Source organism: Pan troglodytes, chromosome 15, assembly GCF_028858775.2.
Source record: "Pan troglodytes isolate AG18354 chromosome 15, NHGRI_mPanTro3-v2.0_pri, whole genome shotgun sequence".
In the NCBI taxonomy this organism is placed as follows: Eukaryota; Metazoa; Chordata; class Mammalia; order Primates; family Hominidae; genus Pan; species Pan troglodytes.
The window spans coordinates 63,229,280-63,254,498 of NC_072413.2; the positions used below are offsets into that span (position 1 = coordinate 63,229,280).

Here is a 25,219-nt window from a genome sequence, read left to right on the forward strand (position 1 = left end):
TGTAGGAGGGGCCAGATGCTATAAGGTGTCCTTCACCTTAGAAGAGATATCTTGACATGCCCCATACCACTGGACCCCTAGAAGTCTCATTAAATGAACCACATCTGAAATAAAACCACAACAGCAATACAACCACATCTGGTACAGCAGCTGCAGTGGGAATCATCACCTGGTTAAGTTTATAGTAATCCACTGTCATTCTCCATCTGTCTTTTGCACAGGCCAAATGGGCATGTGGAATAAGAATGTGGTGGGAATTGCCACCCCTGCCTCCTTGATGATGGCCCTACTCTCTGCAGTCCCTCCAGGAATTAAGTATTGCTTTTGGCTTACTCTTTTCCTAGGTAGAGGCAGTTCTAGTGTCTTCCACTTGGCCTTTCCCACCAGAATAGCCCTTCCTCCACAAGTCAGGGAACCAATGTGGGGATCTGCCAGCTGCTGAGTGTATCCATTTCAATTATGCATTCTGGAACTGGGGAAATAATCACAGGATGTCTTTGGGGATCCACTGGACCCACCGTGAGATGGACCTGGGAAAAAAAATCTTGAGCTGCATTCACATTAGTGATTCATAAACTGATAAGCATGAGAGCCTTTCAGGTTATAAGAAAGGGATACAAGGGCGCAAAAGAGGGAATTCAACATAAATGAAGAAGGAACCTAACTCAGCCATGGGGCGAGAAGGTGTCTGTGAACTCACAGTGAGCAAGGCTGTATTTGGGAGATGGAAGTATTTTGAAGTGTTCTTTGAGGTTGACTCTTTAGCTTCCCTTCACATCAACCATGGTAATTCCATTCCCCTTGGGAGGGACAAGCTAAAGAATGGGCATGTATCCAATTCTGGCTAATGGTACAAAAAGAAGATTCTACAGGAGACTGCTGGTAAAAGCTTCCATGCTTCTGAAAAAACACGAAAGCTTTCTTTTTCTGCGTGTTATTGTGTTTGGTGCAGATGTCGTATTACCACAAAGGGAGCCAGCTGAAGGAAAAAGCCAATGACCTGCGGAGAGAAAAGCAGAGAAATGGAGGCTGTTTGGCTCCTTGAGGACACCTTGAGCCACTCATCGTACCACACCTGGAACCCACTACTTCTAGACTAACTATTATATGAGATAATACATTTCCTTACATGTTTGAATCTGTGTTTTCTATTACTTATGGCTAAGGCATCCTAACCAACAGAGAGTATGGGACAGATTTCCTGCATTAACTGGTAGGAGCTTAGAGCTAAGATTTGGGTACTAAGGAGGTGTAACTGGTATCTTCACAGGCTGGGGGGACCAGGACAAAGGGGTCATTCATTCTTCTCTGCATGTCAGGGGAGACTCTACAACCCAGCTGAGGTAGGAAAATTGGATTTCTCTGTCTTTTGTTTGTATTTCTGTTTTGTTGTTTATTTATTTATTGAGACAGAGTCTTGCTCTGTCACCCAGGCTGGAGTGCAATGTCACAATCTCGGCTCACTGCAACCTCTGCCTCCCAGGTTCAAGAAATTCTCCTGCCTCGCCAGGCACAGTGGCTCATGCCTGTAATCCCAACACTTTGGGAGGTCAAGGTGGGTGGATCACAAGGTCAGGATTTCAAGACCAGCCTGGGCAATATAGTGAAACCCCGTGTCTACTAAAAATACAAGAAGATTAGCTGGCCGTGGGGGTGCCTGTAATCCCAGCTACTCGGGATGCTGAGGCAGGAGAATGGCGTGAACCCAGGAGGCGGAGGTTGCAGTGAGCCAAGATCGTGCCACTGCACTCCAGCCTGGGCGACAGAACGATACTGTGTCTCAAAAAAAAAAAAAAGAAAGAAAAAGAAAAAAAAAAGAAATTCTCCTGCCTCAGCCTTCTGAGTACCTGGGACTATAGATGTGCACCACCACACCCGGCTTTTTTTTGTATTTTTAGTAGGGACAGTGTTTTGCCATGTTGGCCAGGCTGGTCTCCAACTCCTGACCTCAGGTGATCCACCTGCCATGGCCTCCCAAAGTGCTGGGCTTACACGCATGAGCCACTGCGCCCAGCCTCCGTTTTTTAAATCAAAATGAATCTAACCTTGAGCCCCCAGTCCTGTTCATTGGGCAGATTATTAATCTGTCATTCTGGAAGTGCAATCTCTCCCCTGAAATATTGTGCCTACCTGGGCAAAAGTGTGGGGGCCTCCCAACCAGTCATCAGCCGGTGGTCTGCCCTAAGTTTTCCTTTGATGCCTCACATCCCTTCTAGTTTGTTGATTTTGCTGTTGCTGAGTCATACATGGGGCCCAGGAAATCTTTGGTGAGACTGGAGACTCAATGCCCAAGGCCTAAAATTTCCCCGAGATCTGGATGTTTCCTGGGGCTCTGGAAAGGGCTCCATTCTCAGAGTGAGACAGGTTTTCTGTTTTGTTTTGGTTTCTATGTTTCTGGTCTCTCAGCACTCTCCTCTGTCTTTCCTCGTCCTTCAAGACTCCCCTCTCCCTGTCCCCCTCCCGCCTATCTCCCTCTGGGTATCTGCATCATCTCATCAGGAGCCAGGGCTTTTACCCAAGGCATGAAGATCTGTTATCTTCAAACAGCTCTGCTTTCTGTCCTGCAAGGATTCGTAAGGCAAGAAAAACCAAAAAAGCTGACTTGTAGTACCTGCTTGGGAAAAGACGGCAATGGAAAAACACAGTAAACAAATTAATATCTTAATTATCTTGTCACAGGTGCCTCAGCGGAGCACTGTGACAGAGGAGCATAATAGGAGGGCTGACTCCAGGCTGAGTGGCAGCCAGCCAGCCAATGAGAGTGGGACAGGGAGAAAGAAGGTGGGAGCTGAGCAGTGCTGGGGAAGCTTTCTTGCAAACTTGCAAAACCTGCCTGGCAGCCTGAGAGCCTTGTGACAGGGATGCCTCTTTCCTATCTCAAGTGCTGAGGTGTCCTTAAACATACTTTTTCATTTCCAGAAGCCTTCTCGCTGTACCTTGTGGTCACACGTGGAGGGCTACGATACCTCCTCATCTCACCAGAGAGTGGGAAGTTTCAAAGAAGAACATGCGGGAAAGATCTTTGAGTTGCTCTGCAGGAAGGAGGCCCTGGCAGCCCACCCCAGCCTCCTCCGTGCAGCTCACCCTCCATTCAGCCCTGGTGGTCCCCTGCAGCTTGTATCTGCCACAGCCCTGCAGGTGGCACTGGGACTCCTGGGCTTCTGGACTTGGCTCAGAGGTAAACAAGAACAGCAGATGTTCATGCAGCTTGGATTTAGATAGTATCTTCCCACCCAGAGCTGAAAAGACCTTTGAAATCATTGAGACCAACTCCCTATTCTTACAGTTAAGGGCCCAGAGGATAAGTGAAGCCGGGAGACTTGGCTAAGGTGACCTGAAGCTATAAGGAGGGACAACCAAGGCTCCTTATCTCTCTCAGCCCTCCCTTATCACCCTGATCTCTGGGTGCTGCCCCTTGATCCTGGTTGCCTCATGTGGTGCTTTTGAATGATTTACCTGTCCTTCTTGCCACTTGTGGGGCCAGCACGCCTTGCCCTTCCTGCAGATGCCTGCTGTCTCCTGGATGTTGGGCTGTCGGATGATTAACCCAAGGACAATGAAGGGTGTGCAGAGTCCCCAGACCTCAGATCTTGGGCTGGGCTCTTGCTCAGTTTTTCATCGGCATCCTGACAGCATTTGTTAAGGGGAATGGGACTGTGGGTTACTCAGAAGCCCTGGGCATTTTCCAGTTCACAGGCACCTTCTGAGCATGCTCATTTGTGACTTTCTGACCAAAACATTTCAGCCTGGAGATAATCTTCAAGTAAACAAGTATGGGGTCTTTTGTCTCCCATTGTTTTGATTGGTTTAATAACTAATCAATCATATATTCTGAGGCTGCCTTAAAATCCTCAACCATGCTGCAGGTCATTACATGTGTTTAGCACTTTGTAATTCAGAATACATTATTTCGTCAGCTTTATGAGATTCTTTGACCATACCCATTTCACAGGTATGAAAACTGTGAGTCAGCAAGGTTAGATGACCTGCCGTTTTAGAAGGAAGAATCAGAGCCACAACTAAAATGATACCCTGGATTCTAGTGCAGTGATCTTGTCCCTGGCCCTCCACTAGGTACAGGCTGGCTATGTGGTCTTCAGTGGAGTGGGGCAGTGGAGATAGTGAGGGGAGCTGCCCACCGTGGAAAAAGTGCTGATAAAACACTTGGGACTTGGCCGGGCGCGGTGGCTCACGCCTGTAATCCCAGCACTTTGGGAAGCCAAGGCAGGCCGATCATGAGGTCAAGAGATCAAGACCATCCTGGTCAACATAGTGAAAACCTGTCTCTACTAAAATACGAAAAAAAATAAGCCAGGCATGGTGGCGTGCGCCTGTAGTCCCAAAGGCAGGGGAGTCACTTGAACCGGAAGGCGGAGATTGCAGTGAGCCGAGATTGCGCCACTGCACTCTAGCCTGGCGACAGAGCAAGACTCCATCTCAAAAAAAAAAAAAAAAAAATACTTGGGACTTTGGAGACAGACTGGGATATGATCTAGTTGAAAAGTACCAAAGTTACCCCAAAAGCAGCTCTGTTTACTTCATGATCCCCACCTCCAAGTTTCTCATCCTTGACCTTGTTCCTGGTCGCTCCTTTGACTCCATGATTTGGACTCTCAGCCCAAACCAGATTTTACTCCAGTCCATCCAGATTCCATCCCCACGCCCATCTCAGATTGTCAGCTCCAGTTTCCTTCCAGACTCCAGGGCTTGCAGCTGCCCCTACTGGCCTCACTGTTGCCAGTGAGGGGCACACCTGACTAGCTGCTGACCGAGCACTAGTGACCCTATTTAATTACTCTCTCGTGTTCAAGCATCTAAGAGCAGTTGTGAGAGAGCCAAGTGCAAGAGGCACCAAGCAATCTCCACCCAAAGGCAAGTCCCCCAACTGCAAAAGGGCCTGTGGAAGCTAAAGCGTCAAAGTTCAGGATGATTACGGTCAGAAAAGTCTAGGCCAAGGGCCTATGGCCAGAGGTGTATCACCTCCTGACCTCTAATGACTCCTTATGCAAGTTCGCCCTTCCATCATCCAAGATCAGTGGCCCTCAAACTTGGATGGACAAAACAACACTGGAGAGCTATTAAAGTTACAAATGCCAGCTGGGCATGGTGGCTCACGCTTGTAATCCCAGCACTTTGGGAGGCTGAGGCAGGTGGATCACCTGAGGTAAGGTGTTCGAGACCAGCCTGGCCAACATGGTGAAACCCTGTTTCTACTAAACACAAAAAATTAGCTGGACATGGTGGCACATGTCTGTAATCCCAGCTACTCGGGAGGCTGAAGGCAGGAGAATCGCTTGAACCCAGGAGGTGGAGGTTGCAGTGAGCTGAGATTGCACCATTGCACTCCAGCCTGGGCAACAAGAGTGAAACTCTGTCTCAAAAAATAAAATAAAATAAAAAATAAAGTTACAAATGCCTTTGCCCCCACCTAGACTTGCCAAAATAGACACTTCTGGTTGAAACCATCCCTACAAACTTTATAAAATTAATCAGGGAAGAAGGGAGGGGAGAAATGAAAACAAGCCAAGCTTGCAGCACACTCAGCATTAGTCATTAGGTCAGCTTGTGCCTGACCTGCTTCCACACAGTTGTTTGCCTATTGTCTTAGAATCACGTGGACCCTAGACTATAGGTCCCCTAAACAGCTAAAGAGATAACACCTTAAGCATTATGAAACATTATGTTTTCCATTTGAGATATTCTTTCAGGTCTTGCATACCAGTGTGACTACTGATATCAGCTAATCTGAAGGACCCCATGGGAGCTGACTCACTAAAGAATGCCATTTCCACCTCCTGATGATTTCATCCCCTGTATCCTGACCAATCTATGACCCTAATTTTCCAGCCCCTTGTCCTTCACAATCTCCTTAAAGATCCCACCTCAGGCTGGGCGCGGTGGTTCATACCTGTAATCCCAGCACTTTGGGAGGCCAAGGTGGGCAGATCACCTGAGGTCAGGAATTGGAGACCAACCTGACCAACATAGAAAAACCCCATCTCTACTAAAAATACAAAATTAGCTGGGTGTGGTGGCGCGTGCCTCTAATCCCAGCTACTCGGGAGGCTGAGGCAGGAGAATCACTTGAATCCGGGAGGTGGAGGTTGTAGGGAGCCGAGATAGCGCCATTGCACGATTGCCTGGGCAACAAGAGCAAAACTCCATCTCAAAAAAAATTTTTTTTTAAATTTTTAAAAAAGTCCCACCTCAAAACTGCTTGGAGAGATGTATTTGAGAGTGTCCTTCCCACCTCCTTGCTCTATGCCCTGTGAACGTCAAACTCTTTCTCTGCTGCAAACCCTGCTGTCTTAGTGTACTGGTCTGTTACTGTGCAGCAGGCACACAAACTTGTTGGTCCTATAACAAGGTTAGGACCAAATGTTCTTGCCCACACCTAGACTTGCTGAATCAGACACTTCAGGTTAGAACCAAACACTGCATTTGTAACAAACAGCTTAGAGCATTCTGAGGCAGATAGCCTATACAGCAGACTGTAAGAAACATCAGTGTATTTCCACTTAATATGTGAGTTTGGGCAAGGCTCTTACCCTCTGTAAAATAAGGAAAGAGTAGTTGTGAGGATTAAATGGAAAGATGGGAAGCAAAGTACTTAGCACAATGTCTTATATATGGTAAGCACTCAAAAAGGTTAACTGTTATTGCTATTATGATTATTTTATTTTATTTTACTTTTTTGAGATAGAGTCACTCTCACTCAGACTGGAGTGCAGTGGTAGGATTTTGGGTCACTGCAACCTCCTCCTCCCAGGTTCAAGCGATTCTCCTGACTCAGACTCCTGAGTAGCTGGGATTACAGGCACCAGCCACCACACCCAGCTAATTGTTGTATTTTTAGTAGAGACGGGGTTTCACCATGTTGCCCAGGCTGGTCTTGAACTCCTGGCCTCAAGTGATCTGCCCACCTTGGCCTCCCAAAGTGCTGGGATTACAGGCATGAGCCACTGCACCCTGACTATTATGATTGTTTTGTCTCACTATTCAGCTAAACTCCCTGGTACTACTGCCTGCTTCAAATTTCTCCCTATTCCGAGAGGATTTTCTATTAGTCCTCCTCTTCTTCAATTCTATTCTTTCTGATCCCATCAAATGAATTTATTATCACTTACTCCCAAGCATAAACCAAAATGCAAGACTGCCAGCCCTCTCCTTTCCAGCCACAGATAGTCACAGACACACAGATGCATGCACGCACACGCGCACACACACACACACACACAACATGTGCTCCAGCTCTGCACATTCCCTCCTGCAAATTCTGATTGTCAAGGTGCTGAGGGTGTGGACAGAAGTTGTCTTTGGGTAGGTGAGATTGTAGGTGGGGATTTTTTAATTTCCTTTCTTTGCTTGTCTGTATTTTCTGATTTGTTTGTCATGGGTATGTTTGCATTTGTACCAAGAAAAGTTATTTTTAATTTTTGTAAATTCTAGTTGTTGCCATGTCTAGAAACTCTCCCTGAAGTGTGCTACTGCATTCTGAGCACTCCTTTTAACTTCATGCCCCCTCAGCCTCTCTTCTCTGTGCTCTTTGCTATTATACATTTGCATTCACTAGTGAGTTGCTCTGTAGATGGTCTTAAAGGGGTTGAGCAACCTTGAGCAGACAGGCAGCACCTTGAGGGTAGAGGCTGTGTCCTCTCTTCTGTGCAAACAGCTTGCACATTTCTTAGCTAACTTCAGCTCTCTACCCTCCTCTCCTTACCACTGAGCCCAGGCGACTGTGAGAAGTTGAAGGCGCTTGGTTAGAACAGGGCTTAGTTCTACTCAGCTGAATTTTCTATTATTTTCATTTTAAGATTTCTGACACTTGGGGTAGCAGTCTTGAGTGCACTAGACACATAGGCACAGTCTCTGGAGATCTCCGAACAATACACAGGGCAGGTTTATGCGGGGATTGACAGTGTCATGGGGCTTGGGGGTAGTGTCTTAGCCTGGTTGTGAATTTAACCCAGATCTTGCAAAATCTCCAGACATCCTTTTTTCTCTTTTTTTTTTTTTCAAGGCCCTCGTGGCTCTGGGAGCTTTGGTCAAGGCTAAGACTCATTCCCTCTCCAGTGTATATTTAAGAACCAAACATGATTAAAAACAGATGTGATTAAGAATGTGAGCTTGAGATTAAACAGACCTAGGTTTAAATCCTAGCTCTGATCCTCAAGTAACTGTACCAAGTCATTTAACCTCTTCTAGCCTCAGTTTCCTCATCTGGAAAATGGAGACAGAAATTGTGTCCACCTAATAGGATAATAGGATTATTGTAAGAATTAAGGAAAACAATGCATGTAAAGCATTTGGTGCTCAGCAACTGGTAATGATCACTACTACCAGGATGTTTGGGAGCCGCAAAGATAGAAACCAAAGAGAAACAACACCTCTGACTTGGAAAAAACTTTCCTTCTCAAGGGGAGAAACAAAGAACCTCTGTGTGACACAGACAAAGTGAGTCCAAGGTAACATACTCACGGACAGGAGAGAGGGGCACACAGTATATGCAAGAGCTGGGAGCTTCCTACCAAGGGGAAATCTGAGAAATCTTCAGAAAAGAGGTAAGTCTTGGATGGACGTGGAGGGATAAGTGAGAGGAGAGATGACAGGTGGGCTAGAGGCCAGGAGCTGGCTGCTGGGGCTGTGGATATAGCTGTATAGGCTAGCAGTTAAGAGCTCAAGTGCTGGAGTCATAGGACATGTATTTGAGTCATTGACTGTGGTGTTGAGAAAGTAGACTGGGTGGCTTAGAAACAACACTGATTTATTTCTCATGGTTCTGGTGGCTGGGAAGTTCAAGATCAAGGTGCCAGCAGATTTGGTGTCTGGTGAGGGCCTGCTTCCTGGTTCACAGACAGCTGCCTTCTCACTGTGTCCTCACATTGTGGAAGGAGTGAGGGAATCTCTCTGGGGTCCCTTTTTTGTTTGTTTGTTTGTTTGAGACAGGGTCTTGCTCTGGCATCCAGCCTAGAGTGCAGTGGCATGATCATAGCTCACTGCAGCTTCAACCTCCTGGGCTCAAGCAATCCTCCCACCTCAGCCTCACAAATAGCTGGGACCACAAGTAGATGCCACCACAGCTGACTTTTTAAAATTTTGTGTAGAGACAGGGACTCCTTATGTTGCCTGGGCTGTTCTCAAACTCCTGGGCTCAAGTGATCCTTTTGCCTCTGTCTCTCAAAGTGATGGGATTACGGGGATGAGCTACAGTGACCAGCCTGGAGCCTCTTTATGACAGCACTAATCTCATTCCCGAGGGCTCTGCCCTCATGACCTACTTACCTCCCAACGGCCCCTCTTCTAAATACCATCGTTTTGGGGATTAGATTTCAACATGTGAATTTTGGGAGGACACAAACCTTCAGATTATAGCAGTTACCCTCCACAAGCCTCACTTTTCTTAATTTTGTAATATACAGAATGGTAGTTCCTTCCTATTAGGATTTTTATGAGGAGTCAGTAAAAAAATGCTTGTAAAGTGCATTTTAAAAATTTAGTAATTACATTTCAGAGAGACAGCCAACATGACTGCTATTTTTGTATTGTATTTATTATTATAATTCCATACTTGGCCTTGTTTTCCAGAAGAATACTTACACAACCATTCAGGGTCTTTTTCCCCATGTTTTTGGATACCTGCATTCATTCATCTATTACATAATAATAATAGAATATATATATATATATATATATAATTATTTTTTTTTTTCTGAGATGAGTCTCGCTCTGTTGCCCAGGCTGGAGTGCAGTAGCATGATCTCGGCTCACTGCAAGCTCCGCCTCCCAGGTTCACGCCATTCTCCTGCCTCAGCCAAATAGCTGGGACTACAGGTGCCCGCCACCACACCTGGCTAATTTTTTGTATTTTTAGTAGAGACGGGGTTCCACTGTGTTAGCCAGGATGGTCTTGATCTCCTGACCTCGTGATCTGCCCACCTTGGCCTCCCAAAGTGCTGGGATTACAGGTGTGAGCCACTGTGCCTGGCCAATAGAACATATATATATTATGTAATAATAACAGCTGACATTTAAATAGTATATTCTATGTGCCAGGCATTGTTCTAAGTACAGGGTATACTGGGTATGTACAAAACTCATTTAATCTTCCCAATATTGCTGTGAAGTAGGTACTGTTATTATTCATATTTTATAGAGGATAAAATTGAGGTCCAGAGAAGTTAAGCAGCTTGCCCAAGATTACACAGCTAGTAAGTCACAGAACTAGAATTTTTGGTCCCAGAGAGTCTGGCTCAGAATCCATGCTCTTAACTACTTGGCTATTGAACACGCACACTATTCTCAAAAACTCCGGGAAGAATGGAAGTACAAAAATATGAATTAAACACTGATCCTACCAGAAGGGAGATAGTAGCCAGGGAGAGTGATAAGACACAGTAAGATCATACCCACCCATAGCGGGTGATCATGTGGCCTGGAGGCCCACGTGGGCCTCTTGACCTGGCTGAGTTATCCACTGGAATCAGCTTGGGTCATTGGACGAAGTCCTTGTTGGAGCCTGTGTAAAGTTAGTTAACACACTAACAGTGCATTGCTGGCACCTTTTTGCCACAGGTATCAGCACAGTTGGTGCTCCCTGGCCCACTGGAAGGCTGGATGATAGAATGTGGCTGGATGAGTATAAACCCTCCCTAGTATTAACTGAAAAAATAACTTGAAGTACAGAGCCTACTGAGTGAGGGTTGAGTCATTGCCTCATTGAGACATTGTATCATTCACTGACTGGGCACCTGTTTTTTGCCAAGTTATCTTCTCTGTGATGGATGTTACATTGAAAACATGTTTTGTTTTGTTTTTTTCCTCCTGAGCACACTCTCAAAATCCCTAGGATTATTCCCACTTGCCCCTTCCCAGCTTCAAATGGTTTATGCCTTAGTATAAACATTTAGAAGGTTGGAGCTAAAAAGGTCCTTGATAGTGAGTGGTATCCTGGATACCAGTTTGCAAGAACCAATTGTTAAATTTTCAGGAATTTTGTAAGCTGATTGTTAAACACAGCCATTCTCAAAAAATTGAATTATATAAACTTACAATCAAATAAACCGTATTAAAACAAAGGTAATAAATATTCAAAACTGATTATTTCAGTAGAGCGCAGTGGCTTATGCCTGTAATCCCAGCACTTTGGGAGGCTGAGGCAGGTGGATCATTTGAGGTCAGAGGTTCGAGACTAGCCTGGGCAACATGGCAAAATCCTGCCTCTACTAAAAATACAGACATAGCTGGGTGTGGTGGTGGGTGCCTGTAATCCCAGCTACTCAGGAGGCTGAGGCAGGAGAATAAAGATACAATTCTACAGGAGAATCACTTGAACCTGGGAGGTGGAGTTTGCAGTTGAGTCGAGCTAGTGCCACTGCACTCCAGCCTGGGCAACAGAGCAAGACTCCATCTCAAAAAAACAAAAAGAAAAAAAATCCCTTGTTACTTCATAATTACTTTACTATATGATATGCGATTGCATGGCCAATGCTGCATTCAGTGATGTGTTGTTGGTAAGTTCGAATTTAGCCATGGTGGTAGTATTTACACCACTGAAATCAGCAGACACTATAAATCAGTACCCCTTCCCCCAAAGCCCATTGTTGCCCAGAACATCATTTACCTTAGAAATAATCAAATCTGGTTATTTTCACCCTGGGTTTCAGTCAAGGGCATCCACTGAGAGTCCTTGGTTACTGCTAGAGGAGGAGGAAGGACAGGCAAGGTGAGAGCAGGTGAGGCTCTGCCCATTGTCCCTGCCCCTGAGCTAGGCCAGCCTGATGTGTGGTTGTTATTTATTTATTTATTTATTTATTTATTTATTTATTTATTTATTTGAGACAGAGTCTCACTCTGTTGCCCAGGCTGAAGTGCAATGGCGTGATCTTGACTCACTGCAACCTCTGCCTCCCCACCCCCAGGTTCAAGCAATTCTCCTGCCTTAGCCTCCCAAGTAGCTGGGATTACAGGCACCTGCCACCACGCCCAGCTAATTTTTGTATTTTTAGTAGAGACAGGGTTTTACCACATTGACCAGGCTGGTCTTGAACTCTGACCTTGTGATTCACCTGCCTTGGCCTCCCAAAGTGCTAGGATTACAGGTGTAAGCAACCACACCCGGCCTGTTTGTTTGATCTAGTCTAATCTTACTTTATTCTTTTTTTTTTTTTGAGACAGAGTCTCGCTCTGTTGCCCAGGCTGGAGTGCAGTAGCACGATCTTGGCTCACTGCAACCTCTGCCTCCCAGGTTCAAGCGATCCTCCTGCCTCAGCCCCCCTAGTAGCTGGGATTACAGGGGCGTGCCACCACGCCCAGCTAATTTTTTGTATTTTTAGTAGAGACAGGGTTTCACCATATTGGCCAGGCTATCCTTGAACTCCTGACCTCAGGTGATCCACCCGCCTCAGCCTCCCAAAGTGCTGGGATTACAGGCATGAGCCACCGTGCCCGGCCTATTTTATTCTTATTTATTGTTCAGGAAATTGAATTTTTACAGTTCAGATCCAGAGGTAAGTGACTCTAGGCCTCCCAGAGCCTAATCTACTTCCATATATGAGGGAGCTGACATCATGGCACCCCAGGTGGGAGACAGACTCCTGTAGACCCTGACCTGGGGCTTTTCTGGGCCCCCAGCCATGGGAGACTTTCTCTGCTCCTACCTGATATGTAGTCCTCATCGGAGCTGCGTCCACTGTGCCTTTTTGCCCTGTAGACATGGTGGATTCCCAACCAAGTCTTGCAGGTAGTTTTCCTCCCCTAATAAAAACCTCTCCTAACACCTCAGAGTGACTGCCTGATTTGCTGAACCCATCTTCCCTGACTGATTTGAGGTCAAGTAGAAAAATCTTACCCTCACAAACAGGTTTTCAAACCTGTCTCAACTTTTGGTTGCAGAAATCTGCATAAAGCCTTAGGAAAACAAACAAACCAAAACAGAATACAGCAGCTATTTTATTTTTCTTTTAATTTTTTTTCAATTTTTGTGAATTATTTTATTTCTTCCTTGATGATTTAGAGGGACTATTTCAAACCAGTACAAATATTTCATACATAATACTGGCCAATTTCTAACCAATTCAGTAATTTGTTGCATACTTTCAGCAAGAAACACATTAAATTTGAATAGTAAAGACATTACATAATGAATTACCGCACAATTAAAATTTACCTTAAATATTTCTGTGGGAGGGCCGGGTGTGGTGGCTCACTCCTGTAATCCCAGCACTTTGGGAGGCCGAGGCAAGCAGATCACTGGGGTCAGGAGTTTGAGACTAGCCTGGCCAACATGGGGAAACCCCATCTTTACTAAAACTACCAAAAAAAATTAGCCGGGCATGGTGGCACATGCCTGTATTCCCAGCTACTCCGGAGGCTGAGGCAGAAGAATCGCTTGAACCCGGGAGGCGGAGGTTGTAGTGAGCCAAGATCGTGCCACTGCACTCCAGCCTGGGCGACAAGAGTGAGACTCCATCTCAAAAAAAAAAAATATATATATATATATATATGTTTATATAGATTTATATATAAATTTATATATAAATCTATATTTATATATAGATTTATATATAGATATTTCTTTGCGGGAGAGGACACCACACTTCTCAATAAAGAGAAACATTTTTATAGTCTAGAGGTCTTTTTTTTTTTTTTTTTTTTACCACCTATTATGCCATGAATTCACAGGGAATAGGTTCCAGCAGCTCAGGCTCCTTCCCATTGGTTCTCACAAAGTGTGCTTCTCTGGATGGAGCAGGCTGGTGCTTCAGTTGAACCCAGGTACCTTTCTCTTTGGCTTCTTTCTTTTTCTGATCATTTTCCTTTACGTGTTTCAGGAAGCTATTTTGGCTCTTAGAGTGCTTAATGTGCTCAATACGCACGTTAATTCTCTTGGCAAGAATCCTGCCTTCAACTTGTTTGTTTACAACAATGCCAACGGCGTGCTGGGTAACACTGCAGACTCTTCCAGTTTTGCCATGATAACACTTGCGGAGCATTCCTTTTTGAACAGTACCCATTCCCTTGATGTCTACGATATCTATGATATCACCTTTCTTTCTTTCTTTCTTTCTTTCTTTCTTTCTTTCTTTCTTTCTTTCTTTCTTTCTTTCTTTCTTTCTTTTTCTTTCTTTTTCTTTCTCTTCCTTCCTTCCTTCCTTCCTTCCTTCCTTCCTTCCTTCCTTCCTTCCTTCCTTCCTTCCTTCCTTCCTTCCTTCCTCTCTCTCTTTCTCTCCTTCTCTTTCTCTATTTCTCTCTTTATTTCTTTTTTTTTGAGACGGCGTCTCGTTCTGTCGCCCAGGCTGGAGTGCAGTGGTATGATCTCGGCTCACTGCAAGCTCCGCCTCCCGGGTTCAAGCCATTCTCCTGCCTCACCCTCCGGAGCAGCCCGGACTACAGGCGCCCGCCACCACGCCCAGCTAATTTTTTGTATTTTTAGTAGAGACGGAGTTTCACCGTGTTAGCCAGGATGGTCTCAATCTCCTGACCTCGTGATCCGCCCGCCTCGGCCTCCCAAAGTGCTGGGATTAACAGGCGTGAGCCACCGCGCCCGGCCGATATCAACTTTCTTATAGATTCGCATACATGTGGCCAAAGGAACAACTCCATGTTTTCTAAAGGGCCTAGAGAACATATATCGGGTGCCTGTCTTCTTTCCCTTTGTGTTCGTCATTTTGGCGAATTACTGGAAGATGGCGGTTCTGGCCAAAAGGAAGGAGCTATTTTAATTTTTATTAGGCAGAGGCAGAAATGGATATCAGGGCCTGCTCAAGGGCACATGGATGTGTTGGCGGGTGTGTGTGTGTCGTGGGGGGGACTGGGTGATGGGGAAAGTGGAAGCATGGCGAAGTGGAGAGAGAAGAGGATATGGGAGTGAACAGATAAAAAAGAAACATTTAAAGGAATCATTTTGGGGGTTAAAAAAATAACTCTAGGTGTGAAGGAGTATACAATTTCCCGAGACTTCATAAAGTCCTGCCAACTGCTTCCCTCTAGCAAAACCTGTTTCCGTGTGTTATCAGTCAGTTGTGCCTTGTTCTGTAATCTCAATCACACAGCGCCCAGTAAGAACAACAAATGCATTGCACAAACACATCTTTGTGGTAACACCACAGTGAAGAATTCTGTAAGAAATGTGGAATGAGTTTGCTAGGGCTGCCACAAGAAAATACTACAGACAAGGGGGCCTAAACAACAGAAATGTGTTTGCTCGCAGTTCTGGAGGCTAAAAGTCCAAGCTCAAAGCGTGGTAAGGTTTGGTTTGTTCTGAGGCCTCTCCTTGGCTTGCAGATGGCCACCCTCTCGCTGGGACCCCACAGGTCTTTCATCCATGCCTGCGAACATGTCTGTTGTCTCTCTCTCTGTCCAAATTTCCTCTTCTTATAAGGATACCAATCATATTGTATTAGGGCCCACTCTAAAGACCTCATTTTCACTTAATCATGCCTTTAAAGAACTTATCTCCAAATACAGTTACATTCTAAGGTAATACAGGTTAGGACTTCAACATAGGAATTTTATGGGGACACGACTTGGCCCATAACAAATGTTTAGACACTGTTCATTCTATACTGCATGAATATGACCCCAGTCACACACTTAGATATTAAGGGTATCTCCTCATTGACCCCGAGAGGTTTTATTATCTACAGAAATTGACTGTCATGCCTTGGGCTGAGAGTTTATCAGATGAAATGCCTTTGAAAGAAAGTATTGATTCCTCCCTTTCTTGTTAGGCACGAGCCAGGTGAAGCAAGAATTGCAGACCCCAAACTTCCTGTTTTCATCGTGTAGAAAGCTCTACTGCAAATATGGTCAATGTGCCTAAAACCAGAAGAGCTTTCTGTAAGAAGTGTGGCAAGCATCAGCCTTACACAGTGCCCCAGTATAAGGGCAAGGATTCCTCCTATGCCCAGGGGAAGATGTGCTGTGATCAGAAGCAGAGTGGCTACGGTGGGCAGACAAAACTGATTTTCTGGAAGAAGGCTGAAACTACCCAGATGATTGTGCTAAGGCTGGAATGTAGGGAGCCTAACTGCAGATCCAAGGGGATGCTAGCCATTCAGAAATGCAAACTTTTTTTTTTTTTTTAAGACTGGGCCTCACTCTGTTGCTCAGGCTGGAGTGCAATCATGGCTCACTGCAGCCTTGACCTCCCTAGCTCAAGCAATCCTCCAACCTCAACCTCTCGAGTAGCTGGGTCTACAGGTACACACCATTATGCTTGGCTAACTTTATTTATTTTTTGTAAAGGTAAGGGCTCACTATGTTGCCCATGCTGGCCTTGAATCCCTGGGCTCAAGTGGTCCTCCCACCTTGGCCTCCCAAAGCACTGGGATAATAGGTGTGACCCACCACACCTGGCTGGGATTTTTTGGTGGTGTTTTTTTCATTTTGAGGAGAAAAGGTTGAAGCTATAGAAAAATTACCTGTTCGTACCCCAAACCTCAGCATCATGCAATCTACACAGGTAACGAAGCTGCACATATACCTGAATCTAAAATAAAAGTTGAAAAAGAAAAAAAGAAAAATTACCAGTAGGAAAATACAGTGATATTCTTACTTAAAAAAAAAATCTTATGCTGACTTAAAGAATTTTGAAGGTCCCGTTTCTCCTTCAAATTGCCTTTTTGTCTTGTTTTTACAGGAATTAATTTAGATGGAAGGTCCTGAAAGGGTTTGCAATATTTGCAGAAGCTACTAATGCTCTAGAAACAGGTTCAGTGGCTGAGCATGGGCTGAAAGGAGGTAGCAAGGAGAGATCACTGGTCAAGGTAGAGAGGGTGGGTGAATATCAAACTATCCCTCATCTAAAATGCATTGTGTATTTCCTCTTGGACTGTGGCACCCCTTCCTTCACTCTTCCCTAGATCCGTTGGCATTTGTCAGGCATCTAACAAAAATGGGCTTGGCAACTGCAAATACACAGGTGAGTGATATCATCAACTCCCTGCCTGTGTGGCTTTACAGTTCAGCTGGGTTAGCTGCTAAAAAAAATGATTCAAAAAAACATAGTCCCTTCCTTCCAAGCAGAGAGGTCCCTAAAGGGTCACAACCAGTAAATCTCTTTCAGTCTCCAGAAAATGACTTAAAAGATTGTAGGTTGGGTGTGGTGGCTTATGCCTGTAATCCCAGCACTTTGGGAGGCTGAAGTGGGAGGATCAGTTGAGTCCAGATGTTTGAGACCAGCCTGGGCAGTAGTGAGACCTCATCTCTACAGAAAAATTAGCTGGGCCCCCATGGTGGCATGCACCAAGAGGCTGAGGCAGGAGGATTGTTTGAGCCCAGGAGGCAGAGGTTGCAGTGAGCCGTGATTATTCCACTAAACTCCAACCTGGGCAACAGAGTGAGAGACTCTGTCCCCCCTGCTCTCCAGAAAAAGATTGCAGTTTAAAACTTTTATGAACTGAAGTAAAACTCCTTCCTATCTCCCCATATGCACACATTCAAACGAATCAGAAATATGAATTTTAGATCTTCCTTTAATGACCTGAGTAGTGAAAAACAAGAAAAAGCATTGTTTACACATGAGTTGATAAACACTTGGGGATAAGAAACAAGATGTGTACTCTACAGCCCCGTGCATTCTTTGCATGAAGCAGATACTCGATATATATTCACTGATTGGATCTGAATCTCCAAGAGGAAAGATAATTTAACCAAAACCACTACCGTCCTTAAAAAATGTCATCACTGTGTCAGACTGTGGAAGGAGGTGAGGCCTGATTTCTCCAGAAAGCAACCCAGGTGACAAAAGGGAAGACGGCACTCCTCTTTCTTCAAGGGCATCTAGAAGTCTTTGTTCTTTTTTAAGTAATGAACTGGAGACAAGGGTCTAACAATGAGTTTCACCTGCCCTTCCTGCTGCCATTCCAAGGCATGCACTTGAGTAGCCGATAGCTGAGGTGTAATGGCTTTGTAGCCTACTCTCCATCAGTAGTAACCCAGGGTAACCCAGGGCTGCCTCTGAAACTGCCAGACTCAGAGTTAAAATCCAATCAATTCAACAGATATTTATTGTGTTATTCATAATAACAGATATCACAGTTGTTGTTATTCAACAGATATTTAATGTGTTGCAGAAGAGTGCTAGTTTAGATTATAATTAGAGAAGAACCCAGGAATCTGGTGAGGTAGCTTGGAATAAGATTAGCTTTTAAATGTTGAAGATTTCTCTCTAAGACCTAGGCATGGGGTCCCAAAATAATCAGCAGAACCTAAGGTGCTAGATGAGAAAATATATGTCTAAAAAGCTGGGATGCTCACCATTCCACACTGGTTATTTGATGATTATGTGATCTGAACATGGACAGTGTTCCCTTGGTCAGTGATAGCTTTAGGTATAGGTATGTGACCCAATGCTGGTCAATAAGAAACAAAAAGAACCAATGCAGGAAGGCAGGGAGGGGACAGCAAAAGAGAAGATTTCCAAGAAAGGTTAACACTGATAAAATGCTCCTCCATCACTGTTACATTTCAGATAATAGCCACCACTTGAACACTCTAAGAAGAAAAGAATTTAATTCAGGAAATTAGGTGCTTAAAAATTCACTGGTAGGCTAAAGGAGCAGGTCCTAGGCTATGTTGCCTGCAATAACCAGCAGAACATTGCAGAAATGTCTGCTAAAGAAGCTGCTACCTGTGTCCCCGTCAAGAAGCTGAAGGGACCAGGAAGCCACCACAGCAGGTGTGGCTCCAGAATGACACCTGTGGAAGTCCAGTGCGCCTGTGCCCATATTTGCAAGGAAACAGCAGACAACACAGACCACAGCCTCCTTCCAAATCTCAAGCAGGTGCAACTGATGTGCATTCTTCTGTGTGAAGAATCCTACCCACTAGTCTATTAATGGAACACTCCTGCCCCTGTTCCCTCCCACCCCTCACTCCGTCCCAGGAGAGGTAAGTGAGGTATCTGACTGGCAAGTGTAGAAGAAGAAACTTGACATGCATGGACCAGTCCCCTCCTCTTCTCTTTTCTGCCCACAGGGAGTATGCTTTCTGCCCTGTACAGACGTTTCCCCTGCAGGAGATGAATATTTGGAGCTACCCATGACTGGGTGGGAAAATTGGCCTGATATTGGGGTTTAGTATTAGGAAGCTCACTTGTCTACAGATAATGCTAATATCAGAGTTATCAGAAATAAAGATAATATTTTGATCACCATATGCCAACTCCTCCTGCCCCCACCCTTCTTTCTCTACTGATTCAAGAATCTGGTGAAGAAACTAGGGCTAGAGAAATGGAATCAAACTTTCCTGTGCTGCTAGATAACACCAGGCACTTGGTCTGTCATGAGGCCTCCTGCTTTATTTTATTTTATTGAGACGGAGTTTTGCTCTTGCTGCCCAGGCTGGAGTGCAATGGCACGATCACAGCTCACCGCAACCTCCACCTCCCAGGTTCAAGCGATTCTCTTGCCTCAGCCTCCCAAGTAGCTGGGGCTACAGGCATGTGCCACCATGCCTGGCTAATTTTGTATTTTTAGTAGAGACAGGGTTTCACCATGTTGGTCAGGCTGATCTTGAACTCCCGACCTCAGGTGATCCACCCGCCTTGGCCTCCCAAAGTGCTGGGATTACAGGCGTGAGCCACTGCACCCTGCCTACTACTTTATAACTCTCACAGTTTTCACAGTATTTCACACCTGTATCTCATATGATCCTCTCAACAACCTGTTCACAGAGGCATAATGGGCATTATTAGCTGAGGAGCTAATGCTGCAACTCTTAATGTTCATAACCTGTTCCATATCATGATACACATAGGAAACTGAAAAAAAAATTTATGTGCACACACACACACACACATCACACTATGGAAAAAGTATGAGGCCGCTGGCACCAGAGGTAATTAACCCAGAGGTTCTAGCTGCCCTAGGCCTTGCATTGAGAGGATCAATATCTTATCATACCTGTAACCCACTCCCTGGCCACCAGTTAGGAAGTTCTGGCTTGGAGAAGTGTGCTAATTAGTTCAAGGCCACAAGGTTAATATATTAGTAGTTGATCCTTGAATAACACAGGGACAAGGGCGCCAACTCCTGTGCGGTAAGAACTTCACATGTAACTTTTAACTCCCCCAAAACTTAACTACTAATGGCCTACTGTTGACTGGAAACCTTACCAATATTATAAACAACCAATTAACACATATTTTGTATGTCGTATATACTTATAAAGTATATATGCTTCTATACAATAAAGCTTACTTATATACAATAAAGTAAGCTAGAGGAAAGAAAATGTTATTAATTATAGGCCTTGCATGGTGGCTCACACCTGTAATCCTAGCACTTTGGGAGGCCAAGGCAGGAGAATCACTTGAGTCTAGGAGTTTGAGGCCAGCCTGGGCAACACAGTGAGTCTCCATCTCTACAAAATAAAAAATAATTGACTGGGCACGGTGGCCCAACACTTTGGGAGGCTGAGGTGGGCAGATCACCTGAGGTCAGGAGTTTGAGACCAGCCTGGCCAACATGGTGAAACCCCGTCTCTACTGAAAATATGAAAATTAGCCAGACGTGGTGGGCGCCTGTAATCCCAGCTACACGGAAGGCTGAAGCAGGAGAATTGCTTGAACCTGGGAGGCAGAGGTTGCAGTGAGCCGAGATAATGCCACTGCACTCTAGCCTGGGTGACAGAATGAGACTCTATCTCAAAAAAAAGAAAAAATTAAAAAAAAATAAGTAATTAGCTGGGTGTGGTGTTGTGCACCTATAGTTCCAGCTACTCCAGAGGCTGAGACAGAAGGATCACTTGAGCCCAGGAGTTCAAGGCTGCAGTGAGCTATGATTGTGTCACTGCACTCCAGCCTGCATGACAGAGCAAGACTCTGTGAAGAAAGAAAGGAAGGAGGGAAGGAAGGAAAAAGCGAAGGAAGGAAGGAAAAGGAAAGAAGAAGGAAAGGAAGGAGAAAGAGAAAATATATTTATATTCATTACATGGAAGTGGATCATCACTTCCACTTCATCCTTATCATGTTCATGTTAAGTAGGCAGACTGAGAAGGAGGAGGAGGAAGAGGAGGGTTTGGTCTTCTTGTCTCTGGGGTGGCAGAGGCAAAAGAAAATTCACGTATAAGTGGACTGTGTAGTTCAAACCTGTGTTGTTCAAGGGCTAATTGTATATAGAAATTTGAGCTCAGATCCTCTAAGTCCAAATCCAAAGAATCTCAAACACAATCTGAAGTGGAAGAGGCATTTGTTACCTGCACACATCCCCACTATAGCTTACCGTAGGGTCAGAGAAGGTTCAAAGGGAAGGCCTTTCCTTCTGGACCAATCTCTATCTAGAGATGCAACCTGCCTCCTATCAGGTCTCTTCCTTTCTGAGCCAGAGCAGGTTTTTCTAGTTACCTTCTGGAGAGGGGAGATCAGAGGAGTCTGCATTAAGGCTCATGATCTGGGTAGTCCTCTGCTGATCTGGAAATCCACCATGGGGTGGGCAGTGCCTATTAGATAACCAAAATGCTGTCCCCACTTCTGAATACAAGCTAAGCCCCCCTGTCCAACGTGGTCAGGACAGTAGATATTTCACTAACTAAAAATATCTGCAAGGGAAACCAGGGAAGATGGTAAAAGCATACCTTAAACTTTCAATTTTAACTTAAAGCACATAAAGGTAAGTTTAGTTACCATTTTCTTTAAGGGTAGGATCAAGGCATTTTCTTGGAGCAGGTATCTATTAATTGAAGTTCTGCTTTATCTTTCTTGCATTCTCTGTATCTACAGTTTATTTATTTATTTTTTTGAGACAGAGTCTCGCTCTGTCGCCAGGTTGGAGTGCAGTGGTGAGATCTCAGCACACTGCAACCTCCACCTCCCAGGTTCAAGCAATTCTCCTGCCTCAGCCTCCCGAGTAGCTGGGATTACAGGAGTGTGCCATCATGCCCAGCTAATTTTTGTATTTTTAGTAGAGACGGAGTTTCACCATGTTGGCCAGGCTGGTCTTGATCTCTCGATCTCATGACCCGCCCACCTCGGCCTCCCAAAGTGTTGGGATTACAGGCGTGAGCCACTGCGCCCAACCTACAGTTTATTTATTCGACAAATATGTGTTGTGTTCCTACTATGTGCCAGACATAATTTAGGTGATAAGGACACAGCAGTAAACAACACAAAGTCTCTGCACTCACAGAGCTTACTTTTCTATTGGAATCTACCATACATTCCAGTTTGGGTTTCTTTAGAGTAGAAGGAGAACTGAAACACACAAGGCAACCCAAGCCTTACTCTACATTACCGAGAATTACCCTAAAATATTTATGATTTTTTTGCTAGTCTTCACCACATCTTTCCCACACTAATTCAACAGCAATTTTTGTGTGTAACTTCTTTTTATCAAATCTTTCCAAAGCATACAACTCCAGTTTTCATAGGAACAAGAACTTATTTTTGCACTCACATTTCATTGGTTTTCATGATAATTAAATTGCATAATCAGAATTGCAAGTACCATGGGCAGATGTGGGTTGGGAACCAATAGCCCTGGCTTCTCGTGAGCGCTTAGCTCAATTTGTGGGAACAGAAGTACCTGAGAGTACCTCTACTAGTTGGGTATCTGGCACGCCGTGGGCATTAGCGGGTTCTATAGAGGCAACAGGGAACATCTGCTACCCGGATGATTTGGTTAGGTGGAGGTTGGCTTCAAGAGCTTCTGCCATATTGACCCACCTCTCTTCTCCAGACCAAATGCCACTCTTCTGTTGAAGTGTTCAAGTACTTATTCTAAAGCTTTACAAAGGTGGAGGAAACAAGACATACCTTGGTTAGCTACATTTTGGTTTTTATAAAATTCACAAAGGTGACGATATGTTTCTGTGCTGCCTTTTGTGTGCTGTCTTATGTGAATGTTCTCCTTTTCTCTACAATCCTGTCTTACATGTGGCCCTCGTCAGGTGCCCCAGGCATACCACTTCTCTTAGGATAATGCAGTCCCAGCCCTGCAGTCCCTTCTTTTATTTATTTATTTATTTATTTATTTATTTATTTATTTGAGATGGAGTCTTGCTCTGTCGCCCAGGCTGGAGTGCAGTGGCACGATCTCGGCTCACTGCAAGCTCCACCTCCCAGGTTCACGTCATTCTCTTGCCTCAGCCTCCTGAGTAGCTGGAACTACAGGCGCCCGCCACCAGGCCCGGCTAATTTTTTGTATTTTTAGTAGAGACGGGGTTTCACCGTGTTAGCCAGGATGGTCTCGATCTCCTGACCTCATGATCCGCCCGCCTTGGCCTCCCAAAGTGCTGGGATTACAGGCGTGAGCCACTGCGCCCGGCCTGTCCCTTCTTGAGCCTCACAAATTCTGTCTCTTCAGGCATCAGCTGGGATCACTGCATTTTCCCTTAGCTTAGGCTTTTGCTGGCTCTGTAGAGGCAAGAAGTAAATTCTGACACATAAACAGGGCTAAAGGAGAAGTAGGAGAACGCTGGCTTCTTTCCATCTGAAGGCAAATGTACATCACCACCACCAAATAATGTAGATTTCTTCAGAAAACCCTCCAGTCTGGTCTTCTTTATTTTTCATGAAAAATGCACATTTCTCTTATTATTATAGCTTGGCCCCTATTTTCCTGGCTGAATTTCATGACAAAGAGCCCCCCTCCCCCCAACACATTGACTGAAAATGCCCCCACTCCGGGAACAATTTGGGACCAAAGGCACACTGTTCAAATAGCATACACGGATGTCAAATCTTCTCCCTAAGCAGTAGAGGTGGATCATTCAGCTCATTCTCTACAATAGAGCTCCTGCTCTACAGGAGAGCCAGTTGCCCTCCCTTTTGTAAAGGGATAAGAAGAGAATACGTGCTTATTTATCCTGACAACACAACAGAGCAAGCCATATTAGAGAAAAACAGGAAAAATAATGATGCTAAGAAGTCAATGATAAAGACTGTTCCGTGCTCCACAGTGTTCCTTAGGTGACAATGAGGTGATAGAGATAATTTAATCCAACCAGTTTATGTCAAAAATAAGAATACCAAGACACTTGGGTAAAATGACTCGCACAAGACAGAGCCAGCCTGAGGCAAAGCTGGGGTAAGAAGTCTCTGACTTTGAGTCATTTGTTGCATCCACTACACCAGCTGTTCTCAAAGTGTGATCCATAGACCCCTGAGGGTTCCTGCCATTCTTCTGAGGTATTCCTGAAATCAAAACTACTTTCATAATAATCATATGATGTTTTCTGCCTTTTTCACTGTGTTGACAATTTGCACTGATGGTGGGTAAAACTACTGGCATTTTAGCATGAACCAAAGCCTAAGCATCCAACTGTGCTAGTCATCACTGTCACACACTTGCAGGAAAAACGAATGCCAAATTCACTTAAACAAATGCCCTTAAGCTGGGTGCCTTGGCTCACCCCATCATCCCAGCACTTCGGGAGGCCTCAGCCGAGGCCAGAGGATCATTTGAGGCCAGGAGTCTGAGACCCTGCCTCTACTTAAAAAAAAAAAAAAAGAGAGAGAGAGAGAGAGAGTCTTTGGTGAAGCAGTCAAAATTAATTCTATTAAATATTGACAATTTTCAAAATAATCTGTGTGCTATGGTTTCAGTATGTCCCCTAAAGTTCTTGTGTTGGAAACTTAATCCCCATTGCAACAGTGTTGAGAAGTGGGACTTTTCAGAGGTGATTATGGTCATGAGGGCTCTGCCCTCATCAACGGATTAATGCCATTATCGCAGGAGTGTGTTGCTGATAAAAAGGAGGAACTTGGCCTCCTTTCTCCTCTTGCACATGCGGCTCTCTCGCCCTTCTGCCTTCTGCCATGGGATGACAGAACAAGGAGGCCCTCCCCAGAGGCAGGCCCCTTAACTTCTCAGCCTCCAGAACTGTAAAAAATACATTTCTTTTCTTTATAAATTACCCAGTCAGTGATATTCTGTTATGGAAACACACAACAGACTGAGCCACTGTGTAACAAAATGAGAAGTATGCATAAAGTACTTTTGCTGTGTTCCAAACTATGATAGTTATCTCTAGGAAAAACACTTAGGCGATTATTTGAGTTGTGAGTTGAACAAACCACTTTTTTTCATGGAGCATCTTTTTTTCTTTTTTCTTGAAAGAACAAATGACAAAGAATGCTATTTCAGACTAAGCATTTGGCAGACATTTTCTTAAAAATGAACAAAGGGAGCCTGTCACTTCAAGGAAAACAACTGATAGTATTTGTTGCTGATGATAAAATTTGAGCTTCCAAGCAAAAATTAGAATTTGGAAAAACTTT

General features: G+C 44.7%; 1 long non-coding RNA gene across 6 annotated transcripts in view; it reads right to left on the reverse strand.

The window, feature by feature from the left end:
* The window catches only part of LOC134808365 (uncharacterized), an 84,941-nt gene that overhangs the window by 19,101 nt on the left and 40,621 nt on the right, over positions 1-25,219 (reverse strand). For 2 of the 6 annotated variants that reach the window (XR_010151157.1, XR_010151155.1), the window contains exon 2: positions 334-530. The exons of 1 other annotated variant lie outside the window; for it this stretch is intronic. This is a non-coding gene — a long non-coding RNA (uncharacterized LOC134808365). Of the gene's footprint in view, positions 1-333; positions 531-700; positions 1,001-16,421; positions 16,490-25,219 lie in introns of all 6 variants that reach the window. 3 more of the 6 variants (XR_010151154.1, XR_010151156.1, XR_010151152.1) reach the window with 3 other exon arrangements.